Source organism: Mirounga leonina, unplaced genomic scaffold (assembly GCF_011800145.1).
Source record: "Mirounga leonina isolate KUSES-001 unplaced genomic scaffold, KU_Mleo_1.0 Mir_127, whole genome shotgun sequence".
In the NCBI taxonomy this organism is placed as follows: Eukaryota; Metazoa; Chordata; class Mammalia; order Carnivora; family Phocidae; genus Mirounga; species Mirounga leonina.
The window spans coordinates 45,295,765-45,320,126 of record NW_023270316.1 but is presented as its reverse complement, the minus strand read 5'-3'; the positions used below and the strand labels follow the sequence as shown (position 1 = coordinate 45,320,126).

The 24,362-nt window shown below is 38.5% G+C and overlaps 1 protein-coding gene and 1 long non-coding RNA gene across 2 annotated transcripts in view; one reads left to right on the top strand and one right to left on the bottom strand.

Annotated features, from left to right (window-relative positions):
* Window positions 1-24,362, bottom strand: part of DIAPH3 (diaphanous related formin 3) — a 485,828-nt gene that overhangs the window by 30,418 nt on the left and 431,048 nt on the right. The gene's annotated exons all lie outside the window — the stretch shown is intronic.
* The window catches only part of LOC118009354, a 32,589-nt gene continuing 13,954 nt past the window's right edge, over window positions 5,728-24,362 (top strand). The window contains exon 1 of the long non-coding RNA XR_004678894.1: window positions 5,728-5,771. This is a non-coding gene — a long non-coding RNA (uncharacterized LOC118009354). The remainder of the gene's footprint in view (window positions 5,772-24,362) is intronic.

Sequence of the window (24,362 nt, the reverse complement as noted above, 5' to 3'; positions counted from 1 at the left end):
ATTCATTATAGGGCCTTAACTTTTAGTGACTTAAAAATATGGAACAGAATACATTCTTTTACAACTATTACACTGCAATAACAATCTGTTTGCTACTTCATTCTGTTTCTAAAGGTCCTGGATATACCTTTCCATACTGGTTCTCATTTCATTGGAAAAGGAAAGAAATTGCAATTAATGGAACCAAGAAACCTTTGAACTAATGGAATCCCATGACACGAGAAAGCATCCTCTGGAGTAGAACACAGAAACAATGTGTTCTGCAGTTTCATCAAGTCCACTCAGTCCCCCTAACATTCATGGGAATTCCAACATCTATCACTTTATTTCTCTAATGTACTACCTTGTGCCTATTTTCTCCAGGAATACACAAGTCCTGTGATCTTGCATGTTTATGGCCCTCCTTACCAGAGTAAAGAATTACTTATAATTCTATCCAATGAGGTTTACTACGTGACAAACTAAAAATACTTTGTTAAAAAATAACATTTTCAGTATGACCCCCAAAGAGAGAGAACTCACTCAGATTCAGTTCTAACAAAAATATATTCACTTTTTCTCCATCTTACTGGTAAGATACTTGTTTGCAAGCCCCTCTACCCATTTTAGGTTATATGTTACAAAAGACTAATAATAAAAACAATGTGAAGGTGTTTGAGCATCTACTAAGTGCCCCAGCTGCCTGAGGTGTTATCAGCACCTCCAGGCAGCCTAGTGAAGGATGATTTTTCTTCTCTCCATTTCACAGATGAGGAGGAGAAGCTTTGAGGGGCTAAGAGACTGGCTCCAGGGCAGGAGGCAAGTTAGGGCGAGCTTGGATGCAAGCACCAAACCTCTGATTCAGCTCCAGGCACCAAACTATAGCTGCTACATTTAACTTCTTTTTTTTTTTTTTTTTAAGATTTTATTTATTTATTTATTTATTTGGGGGAGAGAGAAAGAGAGAATGAGCTGGGGAGGAATAGAGGAAGAGGGACAAGCAGGCTCCCCGCAGCAGGGAGCCTGATGTGGGGCATCTCAGGACCCTGAGATCACGAACTGAGCAGAAATCAAGAGTTAGACGCTTAGTCAGCCAAGCCACCCCGGCGCCCCTGTATATTTAACTTTTAAAAATAAACTATAAATGCTGAAGGAGCAGCAGATAGCATTCCTATATTAGTACAAGGAGCCAAAGGTAACTTATAAGACACTTCCTTTTTACCCATATTATTTGTGACAAATGCCTTAAATATCTATTGAGCTTTCTAGTTAAACAGAACTGGGAGTATTTTTCTTCGCAAGGCTTTTGCTTGTCTGGTGTAAAGTACTGCCTATACTTAAAACTGCAACTAGTTACTCACAGAGGAAGCAGAATGTATGGCCCAGATTCACCAGTACATTAGGAAATACTCAAAGCTAGTTATTTTGACATTATTACACATCAAAGAAAAAACACTCTACATTTTTTTTTTTTTAAGATTTTATTTATTTATTTGACAGAGAGAGACCAGTGAGAGAGGGAACACAGCAGGGGGAGGGGGAGAGGGAGAAGCAGGCTCCCCATTCAGCAGGGAGCCTGATGTGGGGCTCGATCCCAGGACCCTGTGATCATGACCTGAGCCGAAGGCAGACGCTTAACGACTGAGCCGCTCAGGCGCCCCAAACACTCTACATTTTAATACCACCCAACTGGTGCCAACTAGAGCACCCAGAGTTATAAAATTACTTTCTAAAAACAAAGAAATGAAAACCAAAACCTCAATCTATCTAAAATGTTTAAGCTTTAGAATATCATTTCCCCTCACTGTAAATCCGCGCTTGAGGAACCTACTATTCCTTTAGGAAATGGCGTGATTCCTTAAACTAAGACATGCCTCTTTAACTTCTTTTAGCAGTGAGCTTTCTAGGTAATACTAGCCCCCCGCTATTCCTCAGTCCTAACCTTGTAATAACCAGTGATCCCTCAGATCTCATCAAATGCTCCCTCCACATTCCCCTAAAAAGGTGATGTCACTTTCCAATGAACATTCAGTGTCCCTCTCTCACGTATTGTGTACAATGGTCTGCTTGGTGGTAAGAGTTTTTTGGGTCCTTGCCTCACATGAGAGTCGAGATAAGATCGCAAACTACTCAGAGGAGGGTCTGTGTTCTTGTCCTTCCTTGTGGTGTTAAAAGCAGTAGTTCGCATGCAGGTGTAGGGCATTTCGTCTTAAGACTCTACATTCAAGAGGGAAGAGGCATGTCTCACAATTCTTTGGCATACTGCAGGATGCAAGATGAACAATAAGCTTTCATTCATTTAGGGGTAAATACAGGGAGCCATAAGTGTCAGGAGTGTAGCAAAGAATGGTCGGACATGGTTCCTGCCTATAGGAAACCTAAAATCTAATCACACCGATATATTGATATTTACAGAGATCTTTGCTTATTATCTTTCCTATATAACAAGGAGAAATGGCAAAAATCGAAGTATTTTGTCTAGTCCCTTATGGCTTTTTAAAAAAATGCATTACTGAGGAGAGGGACACCTGGGTGGCTCAGTCGGTTAAGTGTCTGCCTTCGGCTCAGGTCATGATCCCAGGGTCCTGGGATCGAGTCCGGCATCGGGCTCCTTGCTCAGCGGGGAGCCTGTTTCTCCCTCTGCCTGCAGCTTTCCCTGCTTGTGCTCTCTGACAAATAAATAAAATCTTAAGAAATATATATATAAAAATGCATTATTGAACCTGTTATGGCTTTTAGCAAAATTAGGATGCATGCCTCATAAATACAAAACACAAATGTGTAGTAAGTCCTGTGGGTGTGCTAGATTTCAAAAGCAAATGCTTAGGGATTGCTAGGGGTGTCATTTGCAGCAGTGGACTGTGCCTAAAGGGAACACAAGCACTGTAAGGGTAACAAGGCCCAATCAGTGGAAATCTAAGGAGAGCTAGTGAACTAGGCAATCTGGGGATGGAAAGACAAGAGACAGGGAGAGGGCAAGGGAGCCTATGTAGAAGTACAGGTATGGAAATGATTGAATAGGGCCTAGTTTATGAAGGGAAAATGGACAGGATTTACAGAACACATGAAGAAGGAAATGAACTTGTAAAAAAAAAAAATTCTGAGTTTGAAACACTTCTGCTCCAGACGTGGCTGAGGTAATGGCTCCCTTGGCATCGTTCTTTCAATGCAGTTGACCTATTACCATTATTTCCCTTGTTGCCAATGCCATAATAAATGCAGAAGAATGATCTGAATTCATCATTCTACCTGAGTCTCTCAAGAGACTGGTGTTCCAGTTTCTCCTTTTCTCCACAGTCAGTCTGAACCAAGGTCAGAGTGCTTCGGTGCAGGAAGTCACTTCTTGGGAACCCCTGGCCCACACCCACCATTGTCCATCTCATAGCACCCTGTTCTTTGCCTTCACTGCACTGTCCGTTGGTGTCCTTTACTACATTTGACACAGGAAAGCTTTCACGGGTTCTTTACCTGAATGGTGGGGACTATACTGCCATTTAGTGTGCCTCTCTGCATGCAGATGGGACAAGCAGCTTTAATAGCATTTCCTCAGTTAATGCCCACATACTCTATGAATTTGTTGTTAATATCCCAATTATACAGGGAAAAAGTCAAGGTGGAGAGGTCAGCTACTCTGTGGGACACCATGACAATGTTTCTGGTTTTATTGCTGAGTCTCTCTTCTGGGTCTCCTGGAGAGGGCTCAGGTGATCTCCTCAAGCACGTTAAAGGCCCTTTGGCGGGAGGCAAGTGTAGCTTTACTCGCTTCCCTGCTGTCTCTACAGATGTGATTTTAACTGAGCTGACTGCCACGGAACAATCTTTCTATTTACCAGGGTGCACGCTCATTGATTTGTTATTTGGATTTACATGAAAGAGAAACAAAAACAATTTTTCCTGATTCATCTGGTTGGTTGCAAACTCTACGTCTGTAGATCAGAGAGTGCTCTATTAGGGGGTTAATTTATACTTAAAAGGAAAAATTGTAAGAGTTTCTTCTTAGCTCTATCATTCACTTTTTATACCGAGGAATGATTCGCTTAATCTCTAGACTTCAGCACCTTTCTTTGTTTACTGGAGATTAAATAAACCAACTCTACAAAGGATCTTTATGACAAAAACAATATACGCAAGAACTCTGATAAATACAGATCATCATACAACTCTAAGTCATTGTAAGGTGTCCTTTAATCACAAATCTTGAAAGTGGCTGTGTTTGAGCCTCTTTTCTGATGGTTACAGCAGATGGATTAGTAACAGACACTCCTGAAGTCCTAGAACTCAGGGGTGAAACAGAGCCATGGATGCTTTTGGAATAACTGATTAAGACATGTCTTTAAAAAAAAAAAAAAGAAGAAGAAGAAGAAGGTAGCAGGAGGGGAAGAATGAAGCAGGGGAAATCGGAGGGGTAGACGAACCATGTGAGATGATGGACTCTGAAAAACAAACTGAGGGTTCTAGGGGGGAGGGGGGTGGGAAGATGGGTTAGCCTGGTAATGGGTATTGAGAAGGGTACATTCTGCATGGAGCACTGGGTGTTATGCACAAAAAATGAATCATGGAACACTACATCTAAAACTAATGATGTAATGTATGGGGATTAACATAAGAATAAAAAAAAGACATGTCTTTTAATGTTAAAAAAAAAGAAAAGAAAAGAAAGAAAAAAAAATCATTGCTAATACTTTCATTGTAATCTATCTCATCAGCAAACTGGCTTATGCTTACATGTAGTATTAAATTCACGGTAGAAGTGATAAATGCAGCGATGTGTATTTGTGTGTTAATTTGCTGGGGATAAAATGGGTGGATATCTAAATTCTGAATATATCTGAAGAGAATGGCAGCTGTAATACTTATGCATTAAAGCCCTTTGTCATTTAAAATAATCTGACAGCTTCCCCTTAAAGAATGATGATAACGATACATTTAAAACCAAGTTTGATGATTTCAGGGCATCTAGAGTTATTAAAAAAGAAATTATGAAAAGCTTTATTTGGGGGGGGGGGGGGGGAAGGAGATTCTTCTGAGCATCAGAGAAACATTTCCCATTTTCCTAAAATGTTGGTGCTTTTCAAGTGACTTCCACCGTCACAAAGACACATCTGTGACTTTTTTGTTTGTTTTGAGTGGTAACTAACACATTATGTTCAGGAATAAACTGAAAATAAGGAAACAGATTAAAAGAATCATTGAGGGCGCCTGGGTGGCTCAGTTGGTTAGGCAACTGCCTTCGGCTCAGGTCATGATCCTGGAGTCCCAGGATTGAGTCCCGAATTGGGCTCTCTGCTCAGCAGGGAGTCAGCTTCTCCTCTGACCCTCCCCCCTCTCATGTGCTTTCTCTCTCTCATTCTCTCTCTCTCTCAATAAATAAAAAATCTTAAAAAAAATAAAAGAATCATTGAAATCTCTTGTTTAAATTAAATATAAGCCCTCTTGTTCTTGTAGCCTTGCCTTTTCCAAGTGTCTTCCTGGTTCTCTTTGGCTGTCAGATGCAGGTCGCAAAGAAGCAGGTATCTGGACATGTTAGCACACGTTTAATCCTCCTGTGAGGTGGTTATTGTTTATCTCCATTTATCGACAAGGAAATTGAGACCAGAAGTTAAGTGGATTATTTTAGTGACAGAGCCAGGGAAAAGGAGATGCAGAATGAAGACTTAATAGTCTTTCTGTTTTACCTGGCACACTGCCATTGTCTTCCAGGTCACAGATCAGCTGTTTTGCCGAAGGGAGTGCTCTCTATCGTAGAAGTGGTTGGCTAATATGAAGAGATGATGAACAGAGATGGCAAAGTGGTATAGTGGTTGTGGGAAAAAGTGGGTGGCTGGTGGTTGTGTGGGACACACACCCCCCCCCCCCACCGTACATACATACATATACATATTGGACCTGCAGGAGATCTAAGCAACTATAAGCTTAAAGCGTTTGTAGCACCAGAGTCTGAGTAAGAAAAAAATGTTGACCATAACTTGCTTTACGTGGGATGTGTTTGGGGAGTGTGGAGGGCACTTTAATAGGCAACAGGCTTGAACGATGGAAATACCAGAGCAAGGCAAAAGGGCCCAGAGTGGCCCCTGAGGCTCATTAGGCGACCCACCCTGAAATAGCCATGGGTCCTAACCAACCAATGGGCTACTTACAACCAGGCACAGTTACCAAAAAAGGGAAAATTCCATAGACTCCCTTATTTCCTCACTCTGCCCTGTAACTTTGGCCTCTCACCACCACCTTGTGGCAGACAGGGTCTCCTCTGCTGTCCTGACTGCTGCAGTATATTCAGTAAACTTCTATCCCTCTCCTTTGTTCTGCCTTGGATGAATTCTTTTACCACCCATGCAGCCAGCCCCCATCTGACTGTGGATACCCCACATGGAGTGATATATTTATTTCAGAATTCCTGTTTCCCTTTTATGTGGTTTTAATCTGAGATAAACTAAAATTTACACTCAAAGTTAACATTTTAGTAAAGGTTGGAAACCCACCAAACCAAATATGCCATGATTTGTGGTTTTTCCTCATTTAGGCTTAGCTTCATCAGTCATGAAATTACCACTTTTCTAAAATCTTTTCCCATTCAAAATTCTTTGATTCTAGGAATAAAATAATACTATAAGAAACGTGATAAATATTTGCTAGTAGAATTTCCTACAGAAGAAGGAAGGAGGTAACCCACAGAAAATGTGAAGGCTCAGCAATTTGTCTTCTCTTCTGAAACAAAGGAAAGAGACAGAATCCTAATTTCAGAAAATATGATTCCAGAGCAGTTCTAAGCTACACATTTGCCAGTTACTGCTGGCCTGATTTAGTAACTTAGGAGACATCGCGTCCTTTTTTTTTTTTTTTTTTAAACCTTAAACTATAAGAATCAAATCACAAAGGGTATCTATTCACATCAATGTTGCACTTGAAACAGAAAAAAAAAAAATCAGCTCACAGGTGGTTAACCAGGCAGGAGTACTCATGGGTTCTAAAAGGATAAATAGGAAAATGATGAAGCATTTTGGGCTTTTCAGGAAAAAGGTACTGCTATTGACCAAATTCAAAGATCTCTTCCCATTGGGAAAATGTACAAAAAATGTTTTCACTGACAAATAGGGCATTTATTTTTAACATATTTATGGGTTTTTTTTTTTTTTTTTTTTTTTATACAATGACTTTGTTGTGGCTAGAGTAGTGTCTGTTTCGCTTTGGGCTCCAGGTACAGAAAGTTCAGCAGAAGAATAGGTAGCCCTGTGCCTGGTTTGTGTCCGAGGTTTATCACAGTTTACACACACCAGGGGTAAGCACATTCTGAGCAGATCCTATCATCCCACATCCTCAGGCAAAACCATGTGCACCAAAGCGTTGCAGAAACAGCCTTCAGAAGTAGAACAGAGCCTAACAGAGCCTAACAGAGCCGTGGCACAACAATGGAAAACATCGCAAAGACCAGAACCTTTCATGATCTTTGACAAGCGAGGGTGTGTAAAATAGTAACAACTTCAGAGCCATGCAGGTGAGGGGGGGGGGGTGGTTCATGTAAGAGCACCATCCATTTCTCTTTGTCTGCTCTTAGCTGAGCTTCCCCATCAAGAGTGAGTCTAGACCAAGAGGCAGTATTAAAAACAAAAGGTTAGAGATCATCATGGGACATTAATTATGCAAAAGAAGGCAAACTGAATTTAATCAGAAGCAGCAGACTCGGTGCAGGAAGAATTTTCTCTTTTTGACAGAAGCAGTTAGGAAAACATTTATGGTAATACCACAGCATCTGCTGATTGTAGTCGAAGTTGCAGGACACCAACGCTAAATCACTGAGCCATCCTGACAGCTCCTGGGTACTTGAGTCAGATCGACCAGCAATTTACAGTGAAATTCATCCAAGTCTAAAAATCAGCCAAGATGTTTAAACCAGAGAGAAATAACTTAGTTTGGACTGTTAAAAAACAATTATCAAAGGGATTGTAGCTGATAAAACTTTTGATCTAATACAAGTATTTACCCTCAACAAATTCTTTTTTTTTTTTTTTAAAGAATGCATAAATTTTCAGATCTATTAACGGGCTTTGTGATCAATAAGATCTGGAAATTTATAGGCAGAAAGGATTTTATAAGGTCAAAAATACAGGAAGTAGAGTTTTAACTCTTGACACGAAATCAGGGCAAAATCTGACATTTTTTAGTGCTTTGAAATGAGAGATCTAAAGGATTCACAGAGTAATTAATTAAAATGTAATTTTTAATCAGTTAACTTGGTTGCCAAGCAAATATGGGTAAAATAAAAAGCTCAGAGAAATAATAAACGGGCGCCTGGGTGGCTCAGTTGGTTAAGCGACTGCCTTCGGCTCGGGTCATGATCCTGGAGTCCCGGGATCGAGTCCCGCATCGGGCTCCCTGCTCAGCAGGGAGTCTGCTTCTCCCTCTGGCCCTCCCCCTCTCATGTGCTCTCTCTCTCTCTCTCAAATAAATAAATAAAATCTTAAAAAAAAAAAAAAGAAATAATAAACTACAATGTGGTATACCATGAGGGCGCTTATTCTATGAACTGCCTATAGAGGACGGGCAGGACAACCAAATGCATTATTAGCCATCTGAGAATTGCTGAAATGGTAATTAAAAGAATGATGAAATTCTATAGATATTAATAACTAAAAATTTCATACTTAGGTGTTTCGGTGGGCTTTCTTGTGGTCCAAAACACACTGGTGTTTAAATTTAAATCTTTGAATGACACAAGAGCCCAGAGAACAAAAGACTGTGTTAAAGTCTTCTGAGATTAAAATTCACAAAAGTAAATGTCTCATATTTTATCCAAAATCAACACCAAAGATTTTCTTCCCCCAGTCGCTTTGGGAGTTCAACTAAATATTATTCATAAACATGAGAGATTAAAGGAAGAAGGAAACAAAAACTTTAAAAAATGACTATTTTTGAAGGAAGCCACTGAAAATGGTCACAAGGGATGGCTCTATTGTTGTCTTTTTCTCAGCTAGATAAACTCTTTCAAAATATGTTTGCTACAGTTAATCACTAACATAATATTCATCTGCAATTTTAAAATCTGAACTTCTTTATTCAATTTATTTTCCCAAACACATTAAAAATGTCTCTAGACTTCTATTCATAGACATAACCTATTGATGGTAAAAATGCGACTGGGTAATCAAAACACCGACAAAAAACTAATAACTGAAAATTTCAGGTCAAAAATGGATCAGCTGAAAACTTCAACTTAACAAAGAAGTCAATATGTAATTGAATAATGAATCAATAAATGTTTATTGAGCACCTGTATGTATAAGCTGTAAGAGTTAGATACTACCAAGAAGTTGAAGGCACTCTTGCTGACTTGAAAAGCACCCTGGACAAAAGAAGCGCTTATGTTGGCTCATCCCTAGTGTTATGAAAATGCCAAATGGGACGTGCACACAGTAAACGCAGTAGGATTTTAGAGGAGTGAAGTCTAATAACCAGGATAGCGAAGTGAAGGCTGGCTTCACAATGGCAAGGTCTCAGTCGAGCTTTGCAGTAACAATAAGACTTAAGATACACCTGAAAAAATGTGCAGGAAATCCGACCTAAGGGGAAATCTACTAAAAATGCTACAAATGTCCTATCTTGTAGATGTTAGGATTTAGAGTAAGTGACATCTTTGCTGACGAACAGATGAAGGCAATGAAGAGAACACATTACATGGGTCATCTAATGCTAATATTTTTAGTATCAAATTGCATTGGAAATTTCATATAGAACATGTTTTTGTAATGGAGTCAGACCCAGTAAAAATTGTTTATATAGAAGGGGTTACATATTTATTATGTACTAGTCAGTCTTCAGGCACAGAAGGAAAGCAATGATTGAGGAAGAGACTAATGTGAATCTCTTGTTACAAACAGTTAAATATTCTAAGAACTCACTAACTTCTTCCTTTTGTTCCCAAAAAGTCTCCTCAATGGTCATAAGATTTCTGGGGAAGCTTAAATATAGGGCAGAATATAAAGAGGGTTTGACAGTTGAGAAAGGAGGCATTCCAATCAGAGAGAAAGGGTTGAACTGCAAGCATTTTGTTTGGAGGACAGCGGACCCCCCTGCTGGCCACCTTCTGGCCCCTCCCTCACCCACAAGAAAGGAAGAAGGGGTAGGAAAGTGGGAAGTGCAGGTGGTACTGTAAAAACAGACTAAAACGGATTGCACAAAAATAAAAAGCACTAGTCATCGGCAAACAGATGGCTCCTAATAGAGAATAAAGTTTGATTAGACAGTTAGCTGGAACACAGATAGATCTACTGCACTGGAATCAACTCTCAGAGAATCTCTCAGGCAAATCATGAAGGAAAACTTGACTCTTTGCAGGAGAAACCAGAATTCTGAGTAAGGAATAAGAAGATTGTTCTTCTGCAAGTTTGGATGGAGACACTACATGACAGAAGTTAGTTTCTATGTAGATTTTGATGGCAGATGTTGGGGAACAAACTGGCTTTAAGGTGGACATATGTGCAGATGAAGGAAGAAACTGTATCAAGCAGTAAAGAGATAATGTACCCAAGTGGTACTTGAAGTAAACTCTTCACGGAAGAGAAAATGAAGAAATTCAGACTGTATTTATGACCCCTTGAGGACATTTTTGAGTCCACCAAAGTTACCACTCTGTCCAAATAATGTTAAATACAGACAATCAGATTAAAAGAACTGGATAGTCATCTAATCCAAATGTTGTTTTGTCCAAGAGGAAACTATTTTCCAGAGAGATTAACTCATGTGTCTCAGGGCTGGTCATGGTGGAAAGATAAGGTGGTGGTTATCCAGTTCCCAGGCTTTGGGGGTCAGGCCAATGGAAGTTTAAACTCTAGGAGTTACTTTCTTTTTCACTCCATCAAATGTTCATAATTCAGTTTAATTTCATTTGTGAGTACTGTATACCATGATACACACTGCATTTGCATAGTGTTTTAAATGTTTCAGTGTGTACTTAAACACATTATCTTGCTTTTTCTTCAGGGGGAGCAGGCCACAAATACCAAGTTGGGGGGAGAGATGTAGAAACTCAGGCATAGTAAACTTAAATGATCTACAAGGCAAGTTAGTGAAACAGCTTGGCTTATATTCAGTGATCATGCTCTTGTTGCTAGGTCATGTTATGCTTGCCCATCGGTATACTTTGCCCTGGACAGCAGTTTCTACACAGAAGAGGAATTGTATTTACTTAATGTAATGAAAACACTGCACATTTGTAACAGTGCTGTTTTCTGTTATTTTTCATTACAACTGCATTGTGTTTCAGCTACATTATGGGTTAAATAGACTCTTGAGGGCTAGCCTGGGAACCTAACCACCATTTATAACATTTATAACATTGTTTCTGTGGGAAATTGCTTTGTGAGTTCCAAAACAACTGATTTAAAAATTAACTTTGGGAATACAACTGGTTTCAAAGTAGAAGATTGTCTGTCAGACATTTCATGTAATTGGTTACTTAATTCATGCATTGAAGCAATAATGGATTGCCTACTATGTACCTACCAGCCATTGTGCTGGGGATGCAAAGAGGAAGGAGGTCTTAGATCCTGAAGCACTCATATGTAGCAGAGAAAAAGCATCTTATTAAAAGAAATAAATTATAAATAAGTGCTAAAAGAGCCATGAAAGAAAAAAAAAATGCTGCAGGAATACAGAGGACAGAGGAACTAAGCCTCCAAAGAACTGACTGTGGAAATAACATTTGTACTGAGTCTTGACTAAGTCCAAGCCTATCAACTAAAGAAGGGTAAGAAGGGCATCTCAGGTAGAAGTAGGAGCAGATACAAAATACAGAGGGTTTCTTCTGATGGTTGGACTTACGATTTTTCAACTTAATGATGGTGCGAAAGTGATACCCATTCAATAGTAACCAGACTTCAGATTTTGAATTATTATCTTTTCCTGGGATAGCGCGATGCAGGACGACACTGTCATGATGCTGGGCAGCCACAGGGACTGGCAGTTCCCAGTCAGCCACGCCATCATAAGGGTCAACAACTGATACACTTACAACCCTTCTGTACCCATACAGCCCATGTTTTTCATTTTTGGGGAAGTATTCAATAAATTACATGAGAGAGTCAACAATTTATTATAAAATAGGCTTTGTGTTCAATGACTTGGCCCGACTGTAGGCTAATGTAAGTGTTGTGAGCAGGTGTAAGGTAGGTGAGGCTAAGCTATGATGTCTGGTAGGTTAGGTGTATTAAATGCATAAGGTGTATAAAATGTATTCAATCAGGATGTAACTCCATTGTTAAGATGAGGGAGATCTGTACTCAGATGTGAAAGGGTCTGGTGGGTATGGAGGAAAAATGACAGGAGTACTGGGGGAGGGAGTTGGGCTGTGAACTGACAGATGTTTTTTAGTCATAAAAAATTAACTGTTGGAGAAAGGACTGATAAAGGATCAAAATTAGTGTAAAAGCAAAACTGGTCCATATGGGGACATCTTCAATTAGCTAAACTTCTTGGATTTTCCAAAGGAAAGAGGATGACTAGATTGAGAAAATTATATAGACCTGTGTCCTCCATGAAAGACTGCAATTTCTGCTTTTCATGTCATTAGTATTGCTTTTGTCTCTTCGTGTTGTATAATCAACCTTCACCAATCTTTTGCTGAACTATATCAAATCAAAGATTATAAAGCTTGCCTAATAGTGTTTTAGAAAATACAGTAAAGGATCAGAACTTAAAATCTGGCATATTTTAACCATTTCCTTATGCTTATTTCTGTGAACCTAATATGCTTTATATTAGCATAAGTATAATCTTTCTGACTCTAAGAAACTGTCTCACTGTAAATACGTGTTGCAGAAAAATTCAGAATAAAAGTTCATCTGACACGTCAGTCTGTATGTAGATCCATTTTAGTTATTAATACATGTAGAACTAATAAAGTAAGTGAAGGAAACAAAGAGGAAAGAATGTTTCAGCTCAAGTACATTTTAAATTTACCAGTAACTTTTTTATATTCAAGTACATAATCCATTTGCAGATGGCTGACTGAGGGTGTTTAGGACTAAGTAAACTGTATTCCTTTCATGTGCAACACAAACAAAAGGATACAGTCCATTGATCCTCTGTAAACATTAGTTAAAAATAATCCTGACCCTTTGGTATAAAGCTTATGCAAAGTACACGTTAGGACTAAAATACCTCATTCAGCCTAAGATGAGTTAAAAAGGGTTTTAAAAAGCCAAGAACAGAATTTAGTATGTAGAATACCACAGCTGTAGTTGATGGTATTCTTTGTTCTATGCTTTTGATAACTAAAAATAAAACTTTTCTCCCCCCAATCTTACTTGGTACAGATTCCTCATAGCTTTGAGAAATTATCGGTTGGTTCTTTTATTTTTTTAAAAGAAAATATTAGCTTTCATAGTTGAATTCTTAGCTCTTTTTCTGAATCCTGCTAATTTATCTATGAAATTTGGTGGGAGAAAGGATTGAGGTTTAAGACTAGGGGGTTGAGAAAGAGTGTGAATTTGGAGCCAAAGAGGTCACAATTAACTCCTAATTGTACCTTTCCCTCTGGCCCTTCTACATCCTTCCAGTCCCCCCGGAAGCTCTATGTTCTTGCCTGTGTCTGGAATCCTTGGTATGATTTACAACTGTAACCTGTCTTCTGGAAGAATACTTGGAGCCCAAGCCTCAGCCTATTCTATTTGTGGTTGACAATATTACAGTCATAGAACTTTAGGTTTCCTTTTACTGGTAAGGACATGGAGGCCCAGAGAGGCCAAAAGACAAGCCCAAATAACTAGTAAGAGCAGACTCTTTCTACGTAAAACCATCTCTCCCCCGCCCCCATCACCAGCCTCCTATTCTTTGAGGCCTCCTAAGATGAACCTGTGTACCTCCTGTTTTACACCACACAGCCTCGCCTCAAATTCATGGTTATCAGGCTGTGTGTTGCTCCCTGGGAGTTAGTTTGGTCTAATTTACCTGTCAAAGTGTGAAATACTGATTATAATAAAGTCTTTCCTCTGACTCCAACTCTTTCTTTAATCGTACAGCTTACACTCTCTTGGGAGAGGCAGGCGTTAAACAAATAATCAAACAAATATGTAATTATAACTTGTAAGTGCAATGAAGGAAAAGTAAAGGATGCAATTATGAAGTGTAATGGGGGACCTGATTTAAGTTTTAGAGGCAAGGCAGCGAGAGGAAAACTCCCATGAGAAAATAATATTTGAGACCAGAAAGATACCCTGAGAGTGAGGCAGGTTTAGGGGGAGAACAGCATTCCAGGCAGAAGGAACAGCATGAAGCCCATGGGTGGAAAGCTCTTTTGGTTGGGATGGAGTGACCAAAGGTAGGAGTGACTTGATGGAGACTGGAGGGGCATGAAATTTTATTCCAAGAACCATGGGGAACCACTAAAAAGATGTTAGGCGGGAGTGTGACCTGGTCAGATATGCATCTCTCTGATGGTCTTTGTCACATAACTCACTTTTCAAAGGATGGGGAGCCTGGGTGGCTCAGTCAGCTCTTGGTTTCCATCAAGTCGTGATCTCACGTAGTGAGATCGAGCCCCAGGATGCGCTCCGTGGTCAGTGGAGAGTCTGCTTGAAATTCCCTCTCTCCCTCTCTGCCCCTCCCCCTGCTCTCACGCATGCGCGCTTTAATAAAATCTTAAAAAAATGAAAAGGATATGTCATTAGTCTAAACAATGAAGACAATTATCAGTGCAAGTCCCTCTCTCCTATTTGTAAGAACAATTTGAAGAAAAAGCTCTTATGACAGTTTTTATGTAGTATCATAGTACCATGTAATTAATATATGGTATACTAGTAGTATAATCCAACATGAGAACAAATTGCAGTGCTAAAGTTAGAAAAAAGTAACAAAGTTTCTGCAAAATTCATGAAGCATGTGTTATCTTCAAAATAGTGAAAACAATATAGTATTTTTATAAAAAGAGAAAGGAAATTGTTACAAAATTCTATAACAAATTTGAGTTTTTTATTTGTAAAATCAAATTAAAATCCATAATTTATATTGGAAATGGTATTTTCTAATCTGGGAATTTCAAATGATCTTTATAATCCTCATTCTAAAATGCCCAAAGTGAATTTTCAAGGAAATAGTTTCTGAAATAAACGATGAAATGACTTAGTATATAATATTCTAAAGTCATCATGAACAAAAACCCTTAGTAATATCCTGAAACATGATTTTTCAAGTAAGTGACTTTATTTTTCTGATTTTGAACTACTCTTGTGGTGCTATTTATGAACCAAAGCCTCTAAATATGCCACCTTTGATTTGCCTACGGTTATAGAGAAAGCACAGATATGAGATCCTACTAAATATCTTTGGCTTTGAAATAATATTAATAAACAATAATCAACCTCAATAATACTAAGAAAAATAATTCTTGGAATGGATCTAATTAAGATAAAATAAGATAGGAGACTCGAAAAAAATCAGACAATTGTTTATGAACCCCGACTGCAACAGAACACTCAAGATTTACTGGCTACAGAAATCAAGAATCTCTTCTTAGGTCAGGGTTTATGCTAAGAATAAGTATATATATATACGAGGCTGATAAACTTTGATTTTGGTCTAGCTTAGTAGAAAGGAAGCCATGCCATTCTTCACTGCCTAATTCTTAAAACTGTAAATCTCTGCCAAAAAGATAATAATTGCAGGAAAGCATATTTTCAGTTTTTAAAAAGTTAAATTTGCTTCTTAGTTGGGTTACTTTAACAACCTAAGGAGAAAAGTAACTGAAAACATTATAAAATAGCTAATTTTAAAGCTTCTAAAATACTTAACTGTTAAAATAAATAATGCTCTTGGGATGTCTACATTTCTGCTTAATAAAGTAAATTAACCTTAACATAGCTTCTTAGTGAACCTAAGACTTTAGGAAATACTTGCTTTGTTTCTGATTCTTGGGAAAATGTTATTAAAAACAAAAACAGTAAAAAAAATGTTACAGTTCTAGAATGAAACAAAGTTGTTTAGTCATTTGAAACATCTGGTACTGAATGTGGATTTCTTAATTATTGAGAGGGCCCTGAAATATAAATATTCACAGGTTCAAAAGAGTGCTGCCAAATAGGTTATCAAGCAAAAAATACGCAACCACCTGGAGAACAAAATCCATCTGTCTGACTGAATTTAGTTGAAAATAATTTTTTAGACTTGTTAGTAAAACCCTCATGTAAAATTTATTTGATTGAATAATTTACTAAGAATATTTCCATAAGCATCATAAAGTGTTACAGTTGATAAAAATGAATATACTAATCATCTTTCTAACTTGGAACCACTGTCACAGCTTCTAGTGAATATATTTTGTAGGTTACTAGTTAGGTTTCATCGTGTTTGTGGTTTCAATGGGAAAAACAGAATTCTCATATATATACTGCGGCCAGTCCCATAAATGCTCTCTTTATAGGAAAAGGGGTGAGAGCAAATATTCGTGGGCAGAGCTGTTATTTACTTGAAGGCAAACAATACCCGTCTTTCCCTCAGAGATGGGCACCATGGTACGTTCCTCCTCTGCCCCCATACCAGACCTTGAGTGATGGCTACAGTCAGAACCAGAAAAGCCAAGGGAACAACACCAATCCTATATTCTCCCTCCTGGAATTTACTTTTGCAAGTAAACTGTGTATTTGGAAAGAACCACTATTGCAATACATCCAGATGATTTCCCCCCTTCAAATATTTACCAGTTAAAAGGAGACTATTAAATGAGATGATAGAATGTTTGTAAGGCACAAAGCACAGTACTTAACAAGTAAGTCACTAAACAAATGTTTGTTCCATCAGGTGATTATTTGCTCCCCCTTCTAAGCATCAGAAAACTGTACCTGCAAAGTTCCTAACAAAGAAGAGAGGTGGACAACCAGGTCAATCACCTAATAAGTGAACTGTTACAATCCAACTGGATTCACAGTTTTGATACTAAAATGCGCACTTACTCTTTCTGAAGACTAAAAGATGTACTTAAGAAGTTAGTACGAAAGTTTTCCAGAATAAGAGTATTCCAACAAAAAAGACATTAAGCAGAAGAATAAAATGACCCTTATCTAAAAAAGAATGACAATTCAGGCTGAATCAAGCAATTAAAAAGATATGCACTGGTACTCTTTCTTCTAATCTAATAGCATGAAAAGATGCCTCCTAAAAATATTCTTTGTTCCACCACCAAAACCTCTCTGTGGTTATCTTTAAAAACACAACAAAAATCAGAACATCTTCCAAATAGAAGATAACAAAGCTTACTAAATCCTTACTGAAGAAGCCCGAAAGGTAAGGATGCAGTTCTTGTCTCTCATACAAAAGAATTTCCATTTTAACTGTGCCTAATTCCATTCACTAGTTTCTATTCAGATGAGATGGTTATTTGATCTTATGCTTTTAGGCAGAGATCAATCAAGATAATCTACTAAAAATCAAAAATATTTAAATTAATAATCACTTTTTAGGAATAGCTCAACGGATTTCACATCATCTGGATTGACTTTTGAACATTAAACAGCAGATAGTTATTAATGGTACAATATTAGAATATGAAATTTAGGGCAATCTGAAAACATGTCAGTTGATACCATAACCATTTGAGAACACGTGGAGTTATTTCTTAGAGACAATGCCATATTCCCTTATATCACAAACCTGTTACCATGACAGGGAGGACAGACTCCTGCCATATAGTGCTATGCATCTCATTACGGCAGGTTCATTCATATTTATAATACAATCTGTGATGTCGATGCAATCACTTTAGATCTCACTGTTATTTCAAACAAATCCATAACTGAGCAAAAGGCAGGATGTTGACAGGAGTTAATGTGGGTTTTACGCTGTTTACAATTGCTTTCTAATCTACTAAATGGCTGTGAAAATTAATGCACTGTTAGGAGTGCTTTTATATACTAGTACAGATAAAGAGCTGCTGTGTTGCAGTCATCTCTGTAGCACTAAACTGAATTTTTTACAGTGTTTTATATTTTCTCTAGTTGTATATGAGGAGGCTCCTGATCATGTGTAAACCATTAACAAAGAAACCAAAAACCAGACTCTCATTGTATTAAGATGTATTTGCTTTTACTTCCTGAAAGTCAAAGTAAACTTGCAATTCTATTCTAGTTACTTGTAAAATGAACTTTTAATTATATTTCAAATAAATTAAGGAATCCGCACATTCCCAAGAAATTAGGATGATTTTATTCCAAGCCAGTGAATCATTGAACTTGACTAAAAACTTGACTGGCATGTGGTACATCAACAGCTGTGCAACCTAATGATGGTTGAAAAAATTCACTCACATCAAAATGAAATAATAATGCCTCCTCAAAGTACTCCACATGCTGCCCATAAGGTAGATAAGAGGGCAGGATGGTTTTCCAAAGAAGGAATTGAGGCTCGTGTAGAATATCTCTAATTATTTAATCTCTCTGTGTGAGTGTGTGTGTGTGTGTGTGAGTGAGAGAGTGTGTGAGTGTGAGAGTGTGTGTGTTATGTGTGTGTGTGTGTGAGAGAGAGAGAGATTTGTGTGTGTGTGTGTGTAGGCCCACCAGTCATCATAGCTACCAGGAGACTGTATTGCTTCTCTGGCTGTGACAGATGTAGGACTGTAAACATGTCACAGATCTAAAAATCATTTCTCCCTTTAGTGAACGTGACTCCTGTTTGATAATTGGAACAACCTTGAATCTGAGGACCAAAAGCTGGGTTTTCATGTCTACACAAGCTGTGAATAAAGACTACCTATCGACAAAAGCAAAGAACAAGTGTTCATGATGTTTAGAAACAACTTTAAATCATCCAACTGATTAACAGCTACTTGTTTATTGTGCTAATGGTTTTATATTTCCATGAAAGGGGTTAGAAATAGTGGATAATTACGCTTTCATTCTAGGATGTTAATTGTGCTTGTAAACAATGGTTGCTTCTACATAAAATTTGGTTTAGAAGTATATAATGCTTCTGGCCTTTTTGTTTTTGTTTTTAAACTAATATCTTAAATTACAGTAGTCAAAGGAAGGAGAACTCTTTGTGTATTGACAAGAATTAAACACTCAGGAAAGTCCAATAAAATACATATGCCCAACTGTGCATAAGCCAAAGAATGCCTCTTTTATGGCTATTGAAATAGGGGCAGCATCTTTTCAAAGATCTGTCTTCCTGCTTTTTACATTTATCAATACATTTCACGCTCTTATTATTTCTCTCCCTAGGACAAGTTATTGCATTGACATTTATAAAGTGCATCGTTAGGAAAATTAAATAATTGGTTGTCTGATTACAGTTTCATTCTGCGCTTAATGTGGGGTTTTAAAGTCTTTTCCTGTCTGCTATCTCTGATTCCCTGTGGTAAACGGTCTCTCAGAGACTTAAAAGAACTTAAAATGTCTTTCTAATGAAGAAACACAAGACTACTGCCTCAAAACAACCAATAAAAGGAGGAGAAAATAAAAATAGTGACAAGAAACCTACAACAACCTGCTCCAGCTGCAAGTCAGAACTTGAGAACATAGCAGTTGCTGAAGTAACTTGAATATGAACATAGTATTTGATCAAATGAAAGAGAACAAAGCACCAGCGAATATCCCTCTTATCTATTTTTTTGAAAATCTCCATCATACGAACATTATGGCACAAATGGGCAAAAACCAAGTGTTGCTAGATTCCCGCATAAAAAAGTGTTGTGGTTGTAGATCATGACAAAAGGAATAGCACAATAAGCCATATTCCTACTTTCCAAAAAAAACAAAGTCAGCAATATTCTTATTTCCTTAAATCAGCTTGAAGTAATTTATTTCCTAAGAACAACACAAACAGTACATGGCAAGGATTAATTGGCTCAGGAGAACGGGGAAGGCGGAGTGTAGTGGTCGAAATCAGAGGCTTGCAAGTGTTTGCGGAGGGAAAATGAAACAAAATAATGATTCCTAAAGTTAAATTTATACAAATTTGGCCTCGGTGGCTCAGTTAAGCATCTGCCTTTAGCTCAGGTTATGATCCCAGGGTCCTGGGATCGAGTCCTGAGTCAGGCTCACTGTTCTGCGGGGGGCCTGCTTCTCCCTCTCCCTCTGCCTGCCGCTCCCCCTGCTTGTCTTTCTTCCTGTCAAATAAATAAATAAAATCTTAAAAAAAAAAAAAAAAAGTGTAAAACAGAGGCTCCTGGCTGGCTCAGTCAGTATAGAGTGTGCGATTCTTGATCTCAGTTTTGTGAGCTCAAGCCCCACACTGGGGGTAGAGATTACTTAAAAGTAAAATCTTAAAGAAAAACAAAACAAAACACAGTGAAATATAGGTATAGATACATATTTTTCTAGTAAAAAAAAAAAAAAAGAAATATAGGTGACTGCAAAGCATCTTTTATATCCATCCCTTTATCCAGCAATGAGTTACTGAGCTCCTATCACAGGCCAAGCTCCATTCTAGGAAGAGCAGAGTGCAAAACTGAGAGAGGATGCCTGCCTTCCTGGAGCCTGCGTTCTGGGGGTAAGGCAGGAGGAGGCTCCCAGAGACAGACAAATACAAACCCATGTCCAAAGGCGGTCAGCATAAATAGAGAAACAGGCAGGGCAGACATGCTGAGGATCAGGCTGGCTATTTTACAAAAGATGGTCAGAAGAAAGTTCTCGGGTAACATGAAAATGGAGTGGAGATCTGCAGGGACGCACGGGGTGAGCGTGCATATATTGTAAAAGGAAAAATGCTCCAGGCAGCAGGAACTGCGAGCACAGACCCAGGTGTTCTGGGGGCAGCAAGGCGGCTGGATGCTGAAAAGGAGGAAGCAGGCGCAGCAGCAGCTGAAGTGCAGCCGGAGACTGAGGGGGGCAGGCTGAGGGGGACAGGGTTCTGAGGAGAGTTACCTGGTCTGACCTGCACTCGGCCAAGCTCACCATGGCTGCTGTGTTCAGAACAGAGCGGAGGAGGACAGGAGAGAAGCAAGGAGGCCAGGGAAGAGACAACTCCAATAATCTGCATGACAGATGATGTGACTAGACTTGCTCTCCTTCTTAAGAGATCCACAGAGATCGTGAGATGTTAATTTCACTGCCATCATTTGAATACCGACTTTTTAATCTATTTCCCTGCATCCCAGTCTCTCCAGAAACACTTTTAGGCAGAAACGGGTCTTAATTCCAGGTTTTCATTAGAAAGTGCTTTCTGTCATTCACTCCATCTTACTTGGTAGCTGGACTTTCTCCAGGACTTCCTTGTGTACAGTTTGGTGTTTAGAAGCAGAGTCCACTGGGGAAGGGCTGGCTGTTCATGACCTTGCATGGGCCGTTGGAGTAGAATCAGAGTGATGGCCTCCATTTGGATTTTCTAATCTCTAAACTGGGTGGAAAGAGCTACTCTTTTTCTTCCGTCTCCTTCCAAACTTCCTAGCAGATCTTTTGCTGGCCCGGAAGTCATACTGCTCATTCACTTCTCTTTGCCCCCACCCCCGTGATCCTCTTACTCCTCCACCCTCTCCAACTGTCACCCCTAAATGTGGGTCTTTCCCCTAGAGAGTGCATGGGACTCCGTGGCTTCAACCTGAGGCTTTTGGCTTCAAACTTTACACCTCTATGCTAAACACTTTTTTGAGTTGCAGGTCTCAGTTTCTATCTGTGTACAGAATGTTGCCTCCTCCACCTCCCTCTTCCTCTTCCAATTCCTGATGTCTAAATGCACACTTATTTTCCCGCAGGGGGAAAAATCCAGCTCTTCTTCCTTACATTCCCTATTTTGTTTCGTGGTGCCACCATTTCCTACTTAGCCATTTCTATCCTGAGGAAGGATAAAGGGGGAGGAAATAGCAATTCTCATAACAGCGTATCTCTCTACAGTGGAACAGCGAAGTGCCCCCTTCCCTCTTATCTGCAATCACTTGGCCACAAAGCTTTGTATTAGTAGTCAAGTATTTCTCCGGTGGATACTTGCTGTTTTGGAGAACAGAAGGATGCATAGGTACATGCAGGAATGCATAACACAGCACATACACATTCATTCTTTTGTCAGTCCACAATATTTTTACTGACAAGTGTCCCCAAAGAATGTAATGATGAAGGGTGTGGCAGACACAGGGCTCACCAAATATTTCACAGGCCTTCCTCCATTTCCTGGACTACTCTACAATTACGCTGGACCGTGTGACTACCTCAGATCTCTTAGAAGGAGTTGAAGTGACATGTGTCACATTTGGGATCAGGCAATTAAGAGCCAGTGTCTCCTCCATCTTTCTTTCCCTTCAGAAGAAACCATGGTCCTTCTGGGGATTTAGTTACATGGTAGAGGTAGGTTGCCTGGCCCATACTGGATCTCGTGGGGAAGAGAAATCAACCTTTACTGTGCTATGTCAGTCAGGTTCCAGGGCTTATCTGCAATGACAGAAGTCTTTGTTACACTGACTAATAAAGATTGTTTGGTTATCCTTGTGAAATCAACCTTAAATGTGAAATACATTATTTTAGTATTCCCGTCTTTCTAAAATTTATCAGAAATCTTCAATTCCACTAGTAATCCCTTCCAGTACAATCTTTAGGATAATGACTCCAAAAATATTTACTTTGTAAAGGAAGTTACCCAGATCAATCTTCAAGGATACATCTCTTTTATTCTAGTATTAACACAGTATCAGCTCTTTCTCCATCCCTGTTAAAAATAAGTAAATTAATTTACTTATTTCATATGTGTGTATGCATATATGTCTATTTTATTCTGCTCTCTCAGCATCTGTCTTCAAGTCCAAAAAAAAATCATACATTTAAAAACTGCTTTTATCCTTCTGTTCGTTTTAGTTCTTTATTCATTCCAGTTACCCACCTTGAGGTATATCAGACCTACAGGTACTATATCTTTGAAATATAGATATAATAACATTCTGTGTCTATTTTTAAAGATTTGACTGAAAGTAACCATTGGATGTCAGTTAGATGCTCCTCACAGCTGTCTCTGAAATCCCTTTGTCCACCCTACAGTCTGAATTCAGTGCCTCTCCAGAGTCTTCCAAAGCATTTTGGGAAGGGTGTGGGAGCAGTTATCACACTATGACATAAATGCTTTCTTATCTATCTCCTTCCCCAAATTGTAACCTGTGTGAGGTCAGCTGCCAAATTTGTCTTGGTCTCTATGTATTTCCAGTACTTAATTTAGGACCAAGTTTATAACTGAAGCTCAATAAATATTCATTCACTTACTGAATGAATGGATTGAGGAAAATCACTTTGTAACTTTTTAGCTAATTCAAGACCACCACCTTTAAATCTGACTTCTTACTGTGGGGATTATGAACTTTTTCCTAGGGAAATGGTTCATAATTTTAATTGGACTTTCAAAGGAATTGGGGTACCCTTCAAAAAGGAAAAAAGCCACCACTTCAAAGTCATATACACAGATATACGTACACTGGATTTTCAATGACCAGCTATAGAGCGTTGCATTTGCTGGTTTCAACACTCAAATGCCCACCTGCACAGAGCCTCATGGTATTTCCTGAGGACTCTTACCAATTTATTGACTTTCTACTCGAAAATTCTGTGTTCTCTAAAACCTCTGATGTTTGACTGAGTCCTACTCTTCTCCAAATTATGTGTAGAAGTGTTAATCTAATATCAATCCTTGAAGAAACTCAGTCCTCACACTCAACCTCTTCTCATCACTTTTCTTTTTCTAAGACAGATCCTTTACCATAATTAATCATCTCATCCAATCTCAGAAAATGAAGATTCATATTTATTTTCCCAGACTGGCTATAGGAATTACATTTTTACATACCTCTAAGCAAGAAGACCATATATAACACCAAGGCATTCTCAGTTTTACAACCTTCATTTGTCAGATAAGGAAATGTCTCACCTTTCTAACTAGATCTCTTCCTAATCCTAACATATAATATACTGTAGACTGAGCCACTTATAATTAAAAAAATATATATATCCACACTTAACTCACTAACTGAATGTGGTTATTTTCAATCTTAAAAAACAAAAAACCCAACATGTAAAAAATTTGGAAATGTACTGATTTTCTTGCTAGATATATTCACAGTGTGAAAAAGGTGTTATTTAAAAAATTTATGCTAACAGAGTTTAATCATATTCTAGGGACTAGGGGAAAAGGATTTCTGAAAACCAACCTCAAAACGAACCACACCTTCCCTGACTCTTCATGCTGCATATTTAGTGGTGCACTTATGAAGGCATTATGGACTTAAGTACTCATTTTCAGGATACTTTTTTTTTTTTAATTAACAACAGCAGAAAAACCAAAGCTAATTTTTAAAGCTTAAGTCCCCCGCTCCCCTTAATATAAAGTGAGTAAGCAAAATATGGAAATATATGTATTCCTTACTTATAAACTTCAAGAAGTCTATTGAGGCTTTATATGATCTGGCTCCCTATGCTTCTCTGATCTAATCTCCT